The 18,437-nt window shown below is 41.1% G+C and overlaps 1 long non-coding RNA gene across 1 annotated transcript; it reads left to right on the top strand.

Moving 5' to 3' along the window:
• Positions 1–8,301: 8,301 nt before the first annotated feature.
• LOC142829985 (uncharacterized) lies at positions 8,302–16,151 on the top strand. The gene is made up of 4 exons (XR_012904979.2): positions 8,302–8,498; positions 8,734–8,865; positions 11,410–11,495; positions 15,845–16,151. It is a non-coding gene; the product is annotated as an uncharacterized LOC142829985 (long non-coding RNA).
• The last annotated feature ends 2,286 nt before the right edge of the window (positions 16,152–18,437 follow it).

Genomic DNA, 18,437 nt, shown 5'->3' with positions numbered 1-18,437 from the left:
AGTAAAAGTTAGAACTTGCTTTTTGGCTGCATGCATTCCCACCATTCAAGATAGTTGTACTTGTATAGAGTTCCCCTAGTTGGGAGTTGAAGACTCAGCCCTTCAAGGGTCATGCATTTTGCAAGTTCAGATTATTGTCAACAGAACTCAAAGGTTTTTAAAGTGAGAAATTTGTTCGGGGTGTGGGGGGGGGGGGCGGGGAGCGATCCAGCACCACTGAAGACACAGGGAATTTTCCTATGAAATGTGTTGGGAACAGGAATGGGGTCCATTAATTACTGGTTACACATTTATGTCAATCTGTCACCTAGCCAAACCCAACAAAACTTCCTTTTGTGCATGCTCACTATACAGTTTGCAAGCTGTTGCATTTTATACAAAGCTACTGTAGTTCTTTCAAGCCAAATAACTACACTAGTCCTCAGGAACCGCTGTGTCCATGTCCAGTTTCAAACGTCAGCTAGCTTTGCCTAATGGCCATGCGAAAACAGTGTCCTGAGAAAAAGTATGTATCTGTGTCAATATATATAGTTATGAGAAGGTTATATATTTTCCCTGCCCTCTCATAACTCAAAAGCAGTAAAAAGGAATGTGCTCATATTTAAAAAATTACAAAGAACCTTATTTTATGATCAATGTTAAAGCAGAAATTAGAGAAAATTCGTCCAAAAAATCAAGGACATTGTTTGAGTCAATATATAGAGAACTTAAAACCAAAAGATGGAAGCATGTGATGGAATGGGTGTAACTGAAACTGCGTTGCAATCTTAATCATAGTAGTTACTATGATTACTCACTGTAATGTGATGCCATTGTAATGTAAAATACCTGCAATTATGCCAAAGTTTGTCACCCCTTTTTCATAGACCTGTTATAGTCTCACATGCCTCCAGTGTAGATGTAACTAAAGATATTTAAAGTTACTGTGCTTTCAGAGTTAGCTTAAAAAAATCAGAGTTTAGCTACGGTTAGCTTAAAAAAATCAGACTAATGCTTTTTAAGATATTTCCAAAATGACTTGTCCTGAAAAGAGTAAGTTATTTTATTGGTCTCACTAAGAGAAGTGTCAGTTTTGCTTTGATAACACATTTAAAATTAAACATCCTTTGCTATGTTGTGTAAGACCAGCTGTCTAGTAATGTGTACAAAGTGCATTGAAATCTCATTCAAACACTGCTGCAATATACACTTAGCACATTAGGTACATAAGCAGCCCTTAGTAGTTCTTGCTGATTTTGCTTTAGCTGATTAGTAGGTGAATGGATAATGGCAGGTTTGCAATTTGTCAAAGAAAACAATAAAATGATTACTTTTGCACAGAAATGTCATTGAGGCTACATCTACACTGGCAGCTTCTTGTGCAAGAACTCTTTTGCGGAAGAGTTCTTGTCCAAAAACTCTTCCAGAAGAGAGCGTTTACACTGGCATGTGCTTTTGCGCAAGAGAGGTGCTTTTGCGCAAGAGCATCCATGACAGTGTAGACGTTCTCTTGCGCAAGAAAGCTCTGATGGCCATTTTAACCATACGGCTTTCTTGCGCAAGAAATTCATGTTGCCTGTCTACACTACTGGCCTCTTCTGGAAGAGCTCTTGCGCAAGAGGGCTTATTCCTGAGCAGGAGCTTCATAGTTCTTGTGCAAGAAGCACTGATTTTATACAGTAGAACGTCAGTTTACTTGCGCAAGAACACACAGCCAGTGTTGACAGGCATCAAGTTTTTGTGCAAGAGTGACCGCTTTGGCGCAAGATCGCGCCTGTGTAGACACAGCTTGACTGTTTCATGTAGCCTCAGGTGTCCTTGGCTCAGATATTATGGAGATAAGAGGCAGAATAAAACTCTGAGGGTACATCTACACAGCAGCTTTATTTCGAAATAACTTAGTCTGCGTCTACACAGCAGACAGTTATTTCGAAATAATGTTGAAATATTGTCAAGCTGGAGGACTTCTTCCTCCGACTCCTGTAACCCTCATTGTATGGGGAGTAAGGGAAGTCAGAGGAAGAGTGCTCTATTTCAAAATAAGTGCTCTATAGATATTCCATATTTCGAAATAAGGTATTTCAAAATAAGATACACAATTGACATAGCTCAGTTTGCATAGCTTATTTCGAGTTGAGCCCTGCTGTGTAGACATACCCTTTAAGATACAGTCCATGCTCCATATAATGAGCCAAGCAGTATCTGCTGGCTATAAAGCAAAACATGTAATTAGTGACTCTCTCTTTTATTTCTGCTAGGTATTTGGATAAGAATGAGATAGGCACAAGTTCACACAAAACCATTAATGCCAGTAGCATCTCTCAGCATAGGAATACTTAAAATAGGATTTTCAGATGCACTCAGCATTGGTTTACCTCTGGTCCCACTGAAGTCAAAGTAATCAGAGTTAGGCTAATGCTGAGCACTTTTGAAAGTCCCAGTCTTGGTTCACTACATAATCCTCTTTTCCCTCAAATCAAGAAAAAGGGCAAACCCTTGTTCTAAGTTGACAACAGTAATCCACTGATTCACTGGGATGAAGTGTATGTTTGGACAGAAGAGGGCCTAGATTAACTAAAATTCCCATCTCAGTATGTCTACATTACAGAGTTTTTTCAGAAAAATGGCCGCTTTTCTGAAAAAACTTCAATTATGTCCACATTGCAATCATGTTCTTCTGAAAGAAAATCGAAAGAACAGAGGGTTTTTTCCGACATTGGTAATCCTCTTTCGGAAAACAGCATGTGTGGATGGGGAAGAGAGTGTTCTTTTGAAAGAAGAGGAAAGAGGAAAAAGCACAGGTGCTCTGGTCCATAGTAATTACAGCTGAAATATGAGAGAGTGTCCATTCAGTGTGGACACTATCTTTTGAAAAAGCAGACTGCTTTTTCGATGACTTTGGCTGTGTAGACACTCTCTTTTGGAAGAAGTTTTTTCAGAAGATCTCTTCCGGAAAAGCTTCTTCCGAAAGAAGCCTGCAATCTAGACATAGCCTCAGAGCTTTCATATGGAAAGCAAAACCCAGAAAATCTGGGCTTCTTTCCAGTTCCCAAACTGAAAGCCTCTTCACCAAGTTACTTTTCATCTGATGCATTTCTGCTAATTTTCCCTTCAGTGAAATTTAGTTTTTGTGTATGGAGAGCAGATTTTGAATCATACAGCAGGTCAGAAAGGACATGAATATTAGGAAGTAAATTCTGCTCTTACCACTTGTTTCCAGAACTGAATTTTTACTGCTTGATATGCACTGTCAACAATCACACAATGCAGGACTAGGTGCAACCCCCCCGATAAATCCTCAGAATAAACTGCGAACAGCTGCTTAAAATCGCCCACATTCATATTTCTTCCATTTTAATTATACTTTTAAAATATAATTTATAGTGGTCCGAAGGACAGTTAAGTCCTTGGAACACAGAGGTTATATTCTGTAAGTTGATGTGGTTGATGTACAGCACCTATAATCAGGTACTACAGTGATAAGAGCCATATTATTTCCTGAACAGTTATACTTAAATTCTGCCATGATGTGAAACTGGTATCACTATTTTAAATAACTTGATTATAAAGTTCGTATTGTGAACTGCAGATATCTAGTGAGTAGAGAATGTTGAGCAGTGTTCTATGCTGATAGCATCCCTAGTTATTGTTAGCCCTGCTCAGCATGCCTGCAACAAGAACAGAACATATTCCGCTACAGCCTATTCTATTCCCCTCTACTCTGCTATGTCTCATAGGCAGGTCACAGATCAGAAGTGACAATAACATATCCATCCGGTCATTGTCATGCTCACTGGTCTGAGATGATATTGGCAAATGAAGGTTCCTGACTGTGAGTGGGCCTTGGCCCCACAGTGGCCTCTAAAGGGTTAATAGATGGGAGGCAGCCAATTAGAGAGAGGCTGATAGAAGCAGCCAATCAGGACCTGGCACTGGCTCATATAAAAGAGCCCGGGCAGACCAGGGTCAGCTACTTCTTTGAGAATGGAGTTCCTGACAGGTAGAAGGAGCTATCACTCTGGACAGAGCAGTGCTGCTAGCTGGGATGAGGTGGATCTAGAAGGAGCTCCTGGATATCTAGTGGGATTTGCAGGCTGAGGCCCTGGAGGGAAGAGGGTGCTAGTGCCAAGAGGAAATGGCCAGACAATTGGCTGCAGTCACCACTGGGAAAGTGGCAGGACAGTTAGACTGCAATGCTTGCCCTTGGAAGAGGGAAGCATGGATCATGACATGGATGACGGGCTGCATAAGGAAGAGGAGACTGGTCCATGGAGGAATGTGATTCTAGGAGCATAAGTGACGGTGGGTGAGGCACCACCAGGATAGGGCATAATGACTGTAGCATTAATCCTCAAGGTGGCCAGCAGGAGGCACCTGCATGATGAGTGGAGCCCTGTTGCTGACACAGACTTGTGTTTTTATTGCATTGTGTGCTAAATGGTAGTCCTTTATCTGGTGTACAGTCCTGTTCCATAACATTTTTTTCTTGTACCAGGCATAATGTGAGGGATGTGATTCATTTCCTCTCTTCACTAACGTAGTGCTAGCGCAGTTATATCTTTGTTTCTTGAGTCTGTGTGGGTGCTTTTTGTTACACAGTAAACACCATATTGATTTGGTTGGCTTTTCTGTTCAGTACTTGAGGACCAAAGCAGGGTACGGACAATCTGCATTTAGCAACATGTGAGCACAACAGTATGTTCTGTGACAGCTGCCTTTTGCAGATGCTGGTGGTTAGTGCTCAGCTGGAATGTGTGTCCATACAGCTTGAATGTCAAGATCAGGGGCTACATTTTCAGAACTTCTGTACCCAGGCCAGCCAATGTGGGAGGCAGAGGGGGCAGTTGCCCTAGGGTCCAGCGATGCAACGGCCAGAGGCCTGAGCTCTTAAAATTGGGCTCTGAGGGGTGGGGGGCGGGGGCGTGACAACCACAAGGCAGTGTGGAGACCACCAGGCTGACCCAGTCCTGCCCCTTCTACCCAAAGCACCACCTCTCCTGGGAGCGTGGAGCCACTGCTCCCTCACACCTTGCCCAGGGGCTTGTGCAGGCTCTTAGCTCCCCTGTCTGTAGCAGTAACCCTTGGCTTTGAAAATCCCAATGACGTTTTGAGCACTCAGGACTGAATGCTCATGCTCTCTGCTACATAGCCAGTTACCCCCTCTGAAAATTCCTCCCTCCTGTTATATTCTTTTTTTAAAAGTGCCATTTGGTCTTTACTTCCCATCTAAGCACTCACCATCCACAGAGATAGTGGACATTAAATTAACATCTCATCTTAAGGACAATGCTTCTGGCAATACTATATGGTCCTAATACTACCCCATCAGCATGGTTTATTTAGTCAAGTGCAAGTATGGAACTTGAATGTGTGACCTTTGAGTGCTGCCATGACAAAAACATCATTATGTACTTTCTGTATCTGCTGTGATTCATATGTAACATCACTCTAAAAACCACTTTCCATAGAGAAGGATACAATACTATTGTAACCAATTGTCAAAAAGTATCAGTTTTATGATCTCAATAAGCAGTGTATGGTTTTAGTTAGTGCGTAATAAAGACTTGCATACTTCCAGTCATTTAGTTTCGAACCTTTTGCCAGGGAGTGTGTCTAGGTATGCCATTATTAAACAATAACACATCCTCTTTTATTGCTTAAGGAAGTGAAGGTCCCAGGGGAATTTGGGCACAATTCCTTTATGCACCAAATAGCATACCATAGAAAACTGAAGGCTGCAACAAGATTAATACATATTATTATTGAAAATTTTCAAGGCATTTAATAAGTTTCTTCCATCCAGATATCATTGCTCATGCTCTATGGACAGACCGTTAAACTAGCGATGAGAGAAACACAAAGTTTAAAGGTTCCATTTTGTTTAAATATGCAACCAAAAATGGAGATGCAGTGTGTCCAAATTATGTAAGCCCCTTTTGAAAAGGAAGGAAATCTTATGTCCAATCTTGCAACACTCTATTAATGTGAATATTTTTTTTCCTTATGCAAGTAAGGGTTAGTAGGAGTGTGCCAAAGAGGGAGAGGCAGTCACGAGCTTTCTATTGCATTCTGATCTCAGTTGAGGTAGGAATTACCAGCAATATTTTAATTCTGTATTTTACCCAGGAAGAGCAAATTCCCACACAGGTTAGTAATAATAATTTTTTATTATCTAGTCAATTTAAACTCTTTTGAATCCCTAACACGTTTATTTGATTTGTCTTTAGTTTGTTTTGGTTGATGGTTCTTGTTAGTTTGCTCTTTATAATGTTCTTAAAAGTGTAAAAACTACTCATATTCCTATTTATCCATACCTTTTCAAGGAAGTTTCTTAGCTTCTCTTGGGAAGGCACATACCAATCAATGTCTAACAATTAGGACGGGGTAGAGAACTTTTTTTGGGTTGAGGACTGCTGATCCACAAAAAATCAGTTGGGGGCTTCACACAGGTGAGAAACAACTCCTCCCCCCCAAAAAAAATCAACCCTTCCCCCACCCCGATTAACATGGCCCCTGAATGAGGAGAAAGACACTCCTGATATTCCCCTCACACACCAGAGCTTGAGGGGATGGGGGAGCAGGTTAGTAGACAGGGAGGTGCCAGGAGGGCTGGAGCACCAGCATGGGCTCCTATGCTGCGAGGGTTGTGTGGGGGGAGGGCAGCTTGAGGCTGGGAGGCCTGAGATTTCCCATCCCTGAATTAGGAGATGTATTAGTCCTCATTACCTGGGCTAATCAAGAAAGTGTTTCATTCACAACTGCAGGGCTGCAAGGCACTCTTTGCTTTGGTTTAAGATAAGCCAAGGAATCATATTGCTAATACAAGCACTTTAGAATCCATCTGGACATCAGTAATTAGCCACAATAGGTTATATTTTGGAATCACTAAATTGGAATGACAAGCTATCACTTTAAGAGGGGTTTTCCTGGTCCTGCTTTCATGCTGTGGGGATTTGTAGGCCAGCATGCCATTCTGGAGTCAGACAGTCTGGAAAAAGACAGTCCAGACTACTAAGAGCTGCATTGCACGCCTCTGCCTCAGGAAACAGCTTGCCTTGTTTTCAGGTTCTTCTTCATGTTTTTGCTCTTCATTCTAAGGAATAAAAGAGGGTTATGTTGCAACTTTCTAGCTAAAGCATTTATGTGTTTTATCTAACTTTCTTTGAACATAACATAGCTCAAAGGGGAGCATTGCACAGACATGAGATTGAGCCAGCTGAGAAATGTGTTATCCATACAATATGCTGTCACAGACACCAAATACCTCTAGAGACTTAAGTGCATACAGCTAGTAGGATGAAAGCTGGCAAGAATGGGAATGTGGCACTAAGTAGAAAACCCAGATGCAGGAACAATCATAAGACTGTAGTGTCATAGGGTATGTCTACACTACCACCCTAGTTCGAACTAGGGTGGTTAATGTAGTCATATGGAGTTGCAAATGAAGCCCGGGATTTGCACGTAGTCCGCATTAGCGGACATTTAAAAATGGCGGCGCCCGGCTTTATGCAAATGAAGCCCGGGAAATTCAAATCCCGGGCTTCATTTGCAACTCCGTATGACTACATTAACCACCCTAGTTCAAACTAGTTCAAAAATACCCTAAGCTATTAAAGACCCGCTTGCTGCAAATAGTGTTGTGTGATATAAATAGTGTTTAGGATGGAAGGTGATTAGGGAAACCACCTTCTACTACGTTAATGGGGAAGATATTAATGAACTACCAGTTGAACCTCTCTAGTCTGGCACCATTGGAATCTGACCAGTGCTGAACCAGAGAATTTGCTGGACCGCAGGAGGTCAATATCATCTAGCAGCATTACCAACACTTCCACTGCTTACTAGACTCTTAGAAGACATTTAGCGGTAAATTACAGCTAAATAACACTAGAGCAAGGACTGGTGGCTGTAAACAAATTTTATGGAACCATAGGAAACTTGCCCACCCCCACTGTAAGTAGACATCTGGTTAACTAAAATCATGCCGGACCAGAGAGTGCCACAGTAGAGAAATTCGAACTGTAGAAGTTCATGCATAGTGCTAATTAGGCCACATACCTAATAGAGAGATTGTTTTAGAGATCTAGAGAGAAGACAATGGGCCACAGGAATGAGTTGCGCTGAGTCACTGTTGCTCTGTAGATGCAGAATTAGGATTCCATGCCCAGAAGTTTCTGGATTGTGTGTGGTAGTTTTGGGCATGCTTGATAGGCTCCTTGTAGCTGGAGTAAGACTCCACTGAGGTCTAATAGTCAGGAATGATACTTTGAGGACATGCTCAATGTTCCCTCTAACTTTTTCCATCTGTGTGTGGAATACATTTTGTCATGTGCACAAAGGCATGTGCAGATGTGCACCACAAATAGACACACATACTGCCAGCTGTGAGTGCTCTGCTAATCATCTGGGTGGCTTTGAATCTCTCATGGATGATCACCGAAGTGCTTAGCTTACAGGGAACACTGGCCACTTTTCTAGCAACGGGTTGGGAAAAGCTCAGCTATAGGAGTAAAAAGCAGGTTGGTTTTGGCTGCCCCTGAATCTTTTGTGGCAGGTTAATGATATTATTAACTTTCCCAGAGGGAAGCCCGGGCAGTGTTAGTTTATAGAAAGGCGAATTCTATTCCTTGAAAGTTTGACTTTAATGAAATTGTCTTAGTCTGGTGTATGAGCTCTTTTCTCATTTAAATGTGGTGATGAGGAAAGAGTCATTTGTGTTGTGCTTGTCTCAGTTTTATATTTTTCTTGTTACAGAGTTATTTATTTATACAGTTAATTAATTAGCTGAGTGATTTCCACAGTCCAGCAAAGGAGAAAGATTTGTGTGGGTTCCACTTGCAGCAGAGAAGATGGAGCTGATAAACAAAGATTCTAAATGAGACCCAGGTGAACTTCATCTAAGCTTTCAAGTTATTTCTCACTGGGTTTTCTGTGGGGACTGACCTGTTTAGATCTACTTCATTTATACTTCTATATAACTCTGAAGGTAACATGTATGCATTACCAATCTAGTCATATTGTGTCTTTATAATTATAGGACTTTACAAAGTTGATAATTAAGAATTTAGTTAATTCATTTTGGTTTTTTTTTACTTGATCTTGGGGAGGTTCACCCTGTGGAATAGATACTGAAAATCCTTAATCACTGAATGCTGACTCTCTGGTGGTGTTCTATAGGAGTAGTGTTGAAAGGCTAGGAAAGAGGTTTCAGTGCTTAAGTTCTAAGGGATATGTATGTCATCCCTGATCTGGTCCAACATACTTTTCAAGGAAAAAGATAAAGCCCAGAGCTATATTATCTCTTCTGGAAAGCACTATCTCCTCCTTCACAAGGAGTCCTAGAGGCAACTGTAATCAGAGCATGAGATCTACCATGGGACAGAGCAGCTGCAGAAAAATGCATCCTCCTAATGAAATTGTTTGGGAGGAATGATGCAATGGGGCTCTCCAGCAGAATACTTCCAGGGCATGATCCTAGCTCATTGAGTCACTGGCAGTAACAAGGCTAAAATCCCACTGTCATATTTGGAAATGTAGTGTTAAATACAGCAAAGATCTGGGGAGGCCATTGATATTTGGCTTCCCTATAGCCAGAAAAGTGACCTAGTCAGTATTGCAGGAATCTAGAATGCACCCCATAGATTATAAATTTCCAAGACACGTGCATTTAAATCCTCAGTGAAAAATTGAAAATGATACATTATTAATTGGGAACCTTAAACTGTGATTATTTTAAAATGGAAACAAATATTCTTCCTCTCTGCTTTCAAAACTACAGCTTATTAAGAGTCAATTTTTAGTGCAACTATTTGTTATTTGCATAACTGGATTATATTTAGTAGCAAATGCAGCATTGTGTGAAAATGTTTCTTTCATTGTTTCACCCCAGATGTCCAGTGTTTTGCTGCATACATATCACACATGTGCAGTGAGGCTGCCAGTGGAAATCAGTGGAATGCTCATGATCACAATAGGTTGTTATAATGTCCAGAGAATGATAATTGGTGGATAAATCATTTAAGTATTTTCCAGTGCTTTCCTCCCTGGTCACTTTCTGACAATTGCTTTAGCTATCTTCAGCTATGACCTTTTCAAATAAAGACATCTGATTTGTCTTTGCAAGTCTAAAATCTATGTCTTACGATTCTTTAGTTATACTTTAGTGGATGGTTTGAATAGCAGTGGGTTATCTATTCATTGGACTATAATACAATTGTTAGCTATCCTGGTACTTTTCACAAAAATGCCAGTCAAATGTAGGTCAAGAAATGTGGTTAAGAAAATGAGCACATAAAACAAGATTCATCATCTGAACCAGATTAAAGAGTCATGATTTGTTTGCATTCAATCAGAAACCCAATAAACAGACTAGCAATATTGGATTTTAAAATCCATCAGCATTCATCTTTAAAAAATGTTTTTGCTTCTTTTCAATACATTCACCATGGGAAATTCTTACAGAGTTTAATAGGTATTAAACCAATAATGTTATACAGAAATGTATAATGTTCTATTAACTTTATGCCAATGTGTTATGGAGTCCTGCAGCAGAGATGCCATTCTTAAATTCTGTAAGACCTAAATGTCCTGTAGAATAGCTATTCTTCCTCTTTAAGTTTATGTGACTGTCCCAAAAAGTGAGGCTTTTTGAGCAGTGTCCCTTTAAGATACTGTTTTAAAATTAAATCTAAGTCTAGTGAAGAAAAAAAAATTGATACTTAAATACTTAGCCCAGGTGTTCATGACATTGTACATAGAAATGCAGTGGAGATTTTGTTTCGTTTCAGTGGTGTAGATAGTTGTGATTTGTTTTCGGTGAAGTGCATATTTAAGAGTAAGAAGTCTTCCTGCTGTGGGACAGGACCATAAGTGGATTAAAGATGTCTGTTTAACAGAAGGAGAGACGTATTGAAACCATAATGGAGATTTTGCCATTCATTTCAAATGGGCCAATGATTTCACCCTAGTTTTTCTCATGGAGAATTTTTATTTATTTATCCTTTATTAAAGAGATTTGTTTTGCTCTTTGTGCATGGAAAACCATCCCTAATATACTTCATTTATTTTGTGAGGTGTGGGGGGAGGGGTGTTCATTACCTCGTGATGAAGGACAGCTTGTTCTATGCAGCCACATGTCCCTTCAGTCTGATTTTGCTTTATGTGGTACCGAATCTAGTGAGAAATTTCTCTCTCCATATTACAAGCATTTCATGGCTAGTGTTATGCTGTTGCTAAATACATCCAGATATTCATAAAGCCCTCTTTTTGCTTAGTGATAACATGGAGAAGAGATTTGCTCCATCTGCAGCAAGCCTCACCTTACTAAGAAGAACTGAATTTCTCTTTCAGCTGTGCTGGCCTCATGTCATCTACACTGGTTTTCATTGCAGCAGACATACACTAAAAGTTCCCTCATTTTTTTTCCCCAAGTGATATAGAGAAGAAATGTACTGCATAGAGAAGAAGCAGGCATTACTAAGGTCTGGGTGAGAGGGTGTGAGAAGAATACCTAAACGGTGAGTTTTGTTCAATGGTTGAACAATGTGCTCAGTCAAGGAAGATCAGTAATGGAAATTCATGTAGGACCTTTCCAAGAAGCTGATTGAAAGGGAGAATACTTACTAGATAGGTGCATATAAATGTAATAGCTAGTTATGCATATGTGTTATATTTATATATGCAGCATTTCACTTGCTGTGTGGGTCTTAGGATATTTATTAAAGAGAAAAAGTGAGGGAGATAATAGCTTGAAAGCTTGTCTCTCTCATGGTCCAATAAAAGAATAACTTCACCCACCTTGTCTCTTTTATTTATGTGGGATTCTCTTTAATTTGTAACAAAATACAGGAGATCCTTCAGTCTCTTTGCTTAGAGCACAGGATGGCATTAAGCATCAAATGTTTTATAACTGTGCTTCACCATAGAAAAAGATGCTTAATAGTTTCTCTCCCACTTTCCCTAATGCTAGAGTTAGTACCAGGAGACTTGCTTGTGGTGGCATGGAGCAGAAGGCTATAATGCAGCTGCACTCATGTACTTTTGCTATTTGTGCCTGTGATAGCTATTCTAGGCTGGAACTGCATAGAACTTTTCTTTCCTGCTGGGAAGGGCTGAGTGTTCTTGCATCTTTAGGAGAGGGGCATTATCAAAAAATCTGAGAACACAGAGATGTGGGCAGATACACATTTAAGTAGAGATCCAAAAAAACACTAAACCATGTGCTTAAAGTTGTGTTTCTAAACTGGTGCCTGGGGGAGGCATAGCTCAGCGGTTTGAGCATTGGCCTGCTAAACCCAGGGTTGTAAGTTTAATCCTTGAGGGGGCCATTTAGGGATCTGGGGCAAGTCTGTCAGGGATTGTGCTTGGTCCTGCTGTGAGGGTAGAGGGCTGGACTTGATGACCTCTCAAGGTTCCTTCCACTTTATTAGGTAGTTATATCTCCATAGAATAACTGATTTTCATAAGAAAATATGTTTATGAAATTTCACTGTATGATTATGTAAAAATATGTTTCCAAAGACTTTAGGCATAACAAAGGATTTTATATATTAGTAAGGTACTGATTTTGGTGGAGGGTTCTCTGTAAACTAGATAATCAAATAGTCAGAAGTAAAAGGGAAACTCAATTGGCCAGCTATCTGGAAGAAAAGGAATGTTGTCTTGTTAAGAGCGCTCTTCAGCATAGGGGTGAAAGGAAAATAGGGATGGAAAGAAAGGACAGGAAGACTTTAGAAGCAAGTTTTTGTCTATAGCCATGGTTTATCCACTTGCTTCTGAAGCAGTAGCCACTATAGGAGCTACTGCTAAAGCGAACTAGCCACACTCAATGGGCCAAATAGCCAATGGTTTCTTTACAGCCTAATGGTTCTTTCACAGGTTCAGTATTATGTTAATAGATCTGGCAAGCTAGGGGGCTTTCACTTGTAAGTTAACACATCCACTTGAGGGGAAGAGTCACCAGTCTGCCACCAGCAGCAGCCTATTGTGGGAGCCTTCTGGAATGGTCAGAATAGATATAGGAAGAGGGAAGTAGTTGAGTACTAAGACCCAGGGAAGACATTACCTCCTCATGCCTCTTATACCCATCACCCATGACTTAGCCCTACTTAAAAATACTTTTCTTGAGGGAGGAGAAGGTCAGTTTTTATAGGATCTCAATAGTATCAAATAGGAATCAATGCATGTAGGAAGCCCCTTACAGAGAAGTGGTGAATTTTCAGTTGAAAGTAACCGTAAGTACAAATACATTATTTCAAACTCTTAATCTCTTTGGAATTCTGACTGTGGCAGGATCAAAAAACTTTTGCCCATCTGTATTCATTATTGAACCTGCTTATTACTGTTACATGTCAATCAGATTCTTTTCCAAGTAACTGATTGCAGTCACTTTTCACTTCTTTAAAAATAGCTCTGAGTAGTAGTAATATGATGTCAAGGTAGTCATGGTACCCAGTATAGTCAAAGACAACCTCAATGGATGAAGTATATACAAAATGCATGACTCATATTAATCTGAGACTGGAGAGCCAATTCTCATTAAAGGTTAGTGGGAATATTTCAATTGCTATGAATGGGAGCTGGGCCAGATCCCCTAAGGCAGCAATCCACAATCCTTTTCATATACTCTAACTGGGTATTTGTAACAAGTTACTTTTTTTGTAACCACTTCAACCTATGTTTTAATCCATCATTGTACAAAATGGCATTACATGTGAGGGTATTACATGCTGTTCATTTTAACACAAATCCAACAAGGAGGCACCTTAAAGATTAACAAATTTAATTGGGCATAAGCTTTCATGGGCGAGAACTCACTTTGTCAATTGCAGGAAGTTGCAACTGCACTTTAGTGGATATATATATACATGTAACCCCTCCTGTTGGCTAGCCCAGTGTGAGGTTATTCAGCATAGGAGAAGCCTTGTGAGGTCTTACACCACTGTGGGAGGGTAGGCCTGAGTGAGTGTGTGTGTGTGTGTGTGTGTGTGCGCGCGCGCGCACGCGCACCTCAGACCAGACCCACTCACACAAGCCATCAGGAACAGGCTTTATTCTGTAAAAAACATAGAACAGGAAAACAGTTCAGCAGCCCCTCCTCTCAGCATGCAGCCTGTGTGCTGCTTCTAGCACAGTCCTTGCTGAGACCCTTCTGGGGGCCGAGGGCACATCCTGGCAGGAACCAGGAAGTTCTCCCAACATGCCGCAGTTTGTAGTCCACAACTTGTAGTTCCCAGGGCTGCTGCTGAAACACACTGGACCTTGGGCTACACCCACATGCACACATGAGTATGTTATGTCACTATGAGGCGGACTAGTGCTAACAAGGTCAATTCAGTCATGGTGGATGTGGCCCACTCCCAACGTTTGATAAGTGTGAAGACCAAAAAAAGGATAACTATTTTGTTTTGAGCTAGCCACTTTCACTCCCTATTCAGACCCAGTCCAATACTAGCAACTACACACCACACAACAGAAACACTAACCCAGAAATCAATCCCTGCAACAAGCCCTGTTGCCAACTCAGTCCACGTATTTGCTCAAGTGACACCATCATAGACTTAATCACAGCAGTCACATCATCAGAGGATCATTCACCTGCACATCTACTAATGTAATGTATGCTATCATGTGTCAGCAATGCCCCTCTGCCATGTATAATGTCCAAACCAGCCTGTCGCTATGCAAAAGAATAAATGGACACAAATCAGACATCAAGAATGGTAGCATTCAAAAACCAGTAGGAGGGTACTTCAGCCTCCCTGGACACTCAATAACAGACTTGAAAGTTGCTATACTTCAGCAAAAACACCTAACTTCAGCATTAAACTGCAGACCTGGAATTCATATGCAAACTTTTATATATAAAATATGTACTGTCTTGAGGGTTAGGTTAAACCCCTGACGCAAAGTGTAACAACTACCTACATTTGTAAGATGCCATTAAGCTCCTTCATGTAGTTAAAACAAAGAATCCTTCTATTTCAAAAAGGGATTAACTGGCTACAGTTTTGTGAATGTCTGTGACAGAAATAGCAGAAAGATCAGAGACTCTGAGAGAAAGCAGAAAGGAAGCTTTCAGCACATGATAGCATAAATTATATTTCTGGATGCGCAGAAATATGTTTTCTTGATCTTATAACTCACTTGGTTAGGTCCAATAATGGTATCGGCAGAGTGAATATGTGGACAAAGCTGGCAACGAGGTTTGTTGCAAGGGAAGGTACCAGAGACAGACCCATAGTCTCCTGTAGACAACCACCTAACCTCAAGATGATTCTTACCAACAACCACAGGACATACCACACTAATACCAACTCTGGTACCTGGTGTCCGTCTGCTATGTACATTGGACAAACGTCTCAGACACTTCACCAAAGGATCAATGCCCACAAAACAGATATTAGACAGGATCACAAAGAAAAAACAGTTTCTTGCTATTTCAACCAGAAAGGACATTATCTCAACGACTTGATTACCTGCATCCTGCTTCAAAGGCCTTTTAAGACTACACTTGAAAGAGAATCCTCTGAACTGTCATTCATGCTTAAGTTCAACACTTTACACTTAAGTTTGAATAAAGACTCTATCTTACCCATTACAAAGATAGCTTCCCCAATTATCACCTCTAATATCATTAGCTCACAGACATCTACCTCCCCTCCTCCCCCCACCTTCTGTTCTGAAATTTGATTTGTCCTTTTCATATGTATTCATTTTTTTAATTGTATCCTTTGGTATATATGGTTGTGACAATTTTCTTCCACTATTTGATCCAAGGAAGTGGGTCTGGCCCACGAAAGCTCATCACCTAATAAACCATCTTGTTAATCTTTAAAGTGCTGCATAGTCCTGTTTTTTGTTTCAGCTTCTTCTCAGGGCCACACTGTCAGTGCTGCTCTGGCTAAGAGATACTGGACTGAGTGCAGGTTGAAGAAGGCTTGGAACTATGAGCAAAGATTCTGTCTCCTGCTGTTGGATTTCTTCTGTGTTCAGGGAAGCAGGACATTGTACATTCTTTTTAAAATGTCATCAATTTCTCCTCTTGGTGAAAACAACCTGCCAGACCTGTACTTTGACTAACTACTTGGGTAAAATGGGTACAATACTGTAAGATTGTATGGGTATGTGGCACTTCAAGGCCTACTGTAAAGCACCTTTATAGATGAACATGAAAATAAAGCAATCAGTAATAAATAACTTCTGTGTGAACATGATGACTCCTCCAGAAGTTTGTAGGAGGGAATATATATGTATTATGTAGCCATTTGTGCCTGGGAGTAACAAGGCCTAAGGCTATCCATACGACAGGGAGCAGCCCTGGAAGAGCATCAAGCTGTGCACAGCCACTATGCCTCCTTCATTCATTGCTTACCTGGGTGGGCAGGAGGGATAAGAAGGGTGTACATAGTGGCTTTGTGCCTCCAAAACGCAATGCTCCAGCTAGGAGAGCTGTGCTGAACACAGGGGTAACGTGCTCCACCCAGCACAGATTTGACTAATCATCATCCCTCTTGGGATTCTCTAGAGCCAGCATAACAGCACATTGCCCCAAGCCCGGGGAAGATTGTAGTTCCACAGTAGCACTACATGAGGTGGCTGAAGGTCTTTTGAAGAAAATAACCGGAGCCATTTTGGCTGAGTTGAAAAGGCAGCCTTACTAATACAGCCTGTAGATGTCTTTGTTATGCTTTTCCATTGCTTTAGTCCTTCCAGGGTAAAGAGGTTGTGTTCAGGACTGTCCCAGTGCACAGTGAATGTTAATGCTGAAGAGTCAAAGTGTAACTGGAGAAAACGCCAGGAAGTGTCCTAGGTGTGCAAGCCTTTCTTGTTTCTTTAAAGATGTCTGAGAAAGGGAACAAGTGTTAGACAAAGGGCTGGGCTTGACCAGCTGAGTTTGTGCCACTAAGGCTAGGTCTACACTACAGAGTTTTTGTGCCAAAACAGCTTTTTGGTGCAAAAACTCATGGAATGTCCACACCTCAAGCGCATTTTTGTGCAAGTGAAACAAAAGAACGGAGGTTTTTTTTTCCGGTGTAGGTATTCCTCCTTCTATGAGGAATAACTCCTTTTTGCACAAGAACTCTTGCACAAAAAGGTGAGTGTGGATGGGGAACAGGTTTTTTTTTTAACAAAAAGAGGCAATCGAAAAAACACAGGTGCCCTGGTGGCCATTCTGTAAATAGCAATCAGAGTTTCCTTTCAAGAGAACGTCCATGCAGTCTGGATGCTCTCTTTCGCAAAAGCACATCACTTTTTCTATGCGCTTTTGCAGTATGGATGCGCTCTTGTGCAAGAAGTTTTTGCAGAAGATCTCTTCCACAAAAAGCTTCTTGAGCAAGAAGCCTATAGTGTAGATGTAGCTAGAATGTGTGATGAACTGAACCCAGCTGTTTAATTCTGAGGTGTTGGAGGCAAATCAACACTTGGACTATTAGGTTTGATTTAGATAAATTTGAGCTACTAAAACTGCACCTAGCAATTTTTGGGATGTTTTACATTCTTATTCTGCTATCAGTTTAGTCGGTGGTAGCAACTTCAGGATTACCTACTCTCTCAGTGTGTGTTGAATTCTGCCATCTTTGATTAAAGCAATTGGAGCCATCCTTTAGTAGATCTCAATGTTGTAAACTGTAGGTTGAGTGAAGAAACTTAACAAAGAAAACCAATCCTTATTTTATGTTCTCCCTCTCTCTCCCAAAAAAATTCAAGAGGTCTTAATTTCAAACTAAGCCATTTTCTTTATACTAAGAGGTTGTTACTCGTTTGTGTTACGGGAGCACTTGGAGGCTTCATTCAGGGTTAGTGCTACCTCCCATGTGTTACATGCTGTCAAAACATAGAGGAAAATGTCATTCCTTATACTGAGTGCTTTACAAAATAATCTTCGGTTTTCTTCTTCCTTAGCTCTCACTGAATCCTACCAAATAAACTAAGGTTGACTGAAATTTAGTTCTTTTACTCGTACCAAGATTGCTATCCTTCCCATTGCACAAAACCAAATGCCTTTGTCCTGTCCCTTCTTCAAGGCCCCATTCCTGATTGCTGTCTCACATTCTCAGGGAAAACAACAGCTTCTGCGCCTCACTGGACAAGATGTGGGGGGGATCCAGCCCAATGCTCCTGAAAGGGACTGGGGCCTCAGATGGAAGGTATGGGACTAGGAGAAGCCAGGCCTCTGCACCACCTGGACTTCAGCCTTCAGAGCTGCTTGGTATAGTAGTACGGTGCTCATATGGCAATTTAAAGGTCTTGGAGCTCCCGGCCACCACAGCTGTGGCTGGGAACTCTGGGCCCCTTTGAATCACTTTTAACATGCTGGAGCAGAGGGTTGGGGTGTGGGAAAGAGGTTTGGCTCCGACTGGGGGTGCAGGCTCTGGGGCCGAGTTGTTAGGAGTGCAGAAAGGGCTCAGGACTGGGATAGGATGTGTGTGTGCTGGGCTGGCTGAGACAATGGGCTC

Source organism: Pelodiscus sinensis, chromosome 6 (assembly GCF_052426305.1).
Source record: "Pelodiscus sinensis isolate ZL-2025 chromosome 6, ASM5242630v1, whole genome shotgun sequence".
NCBI classification, from domain to species: Eukaryota; Metazoa; Chordata; order Testudines; family Trionychidae; genus Pelodiscus; species Pelodiscus sinensis.
This window is presented reverse-complemented; position numbering and strand designations above follow the sequence as displayed.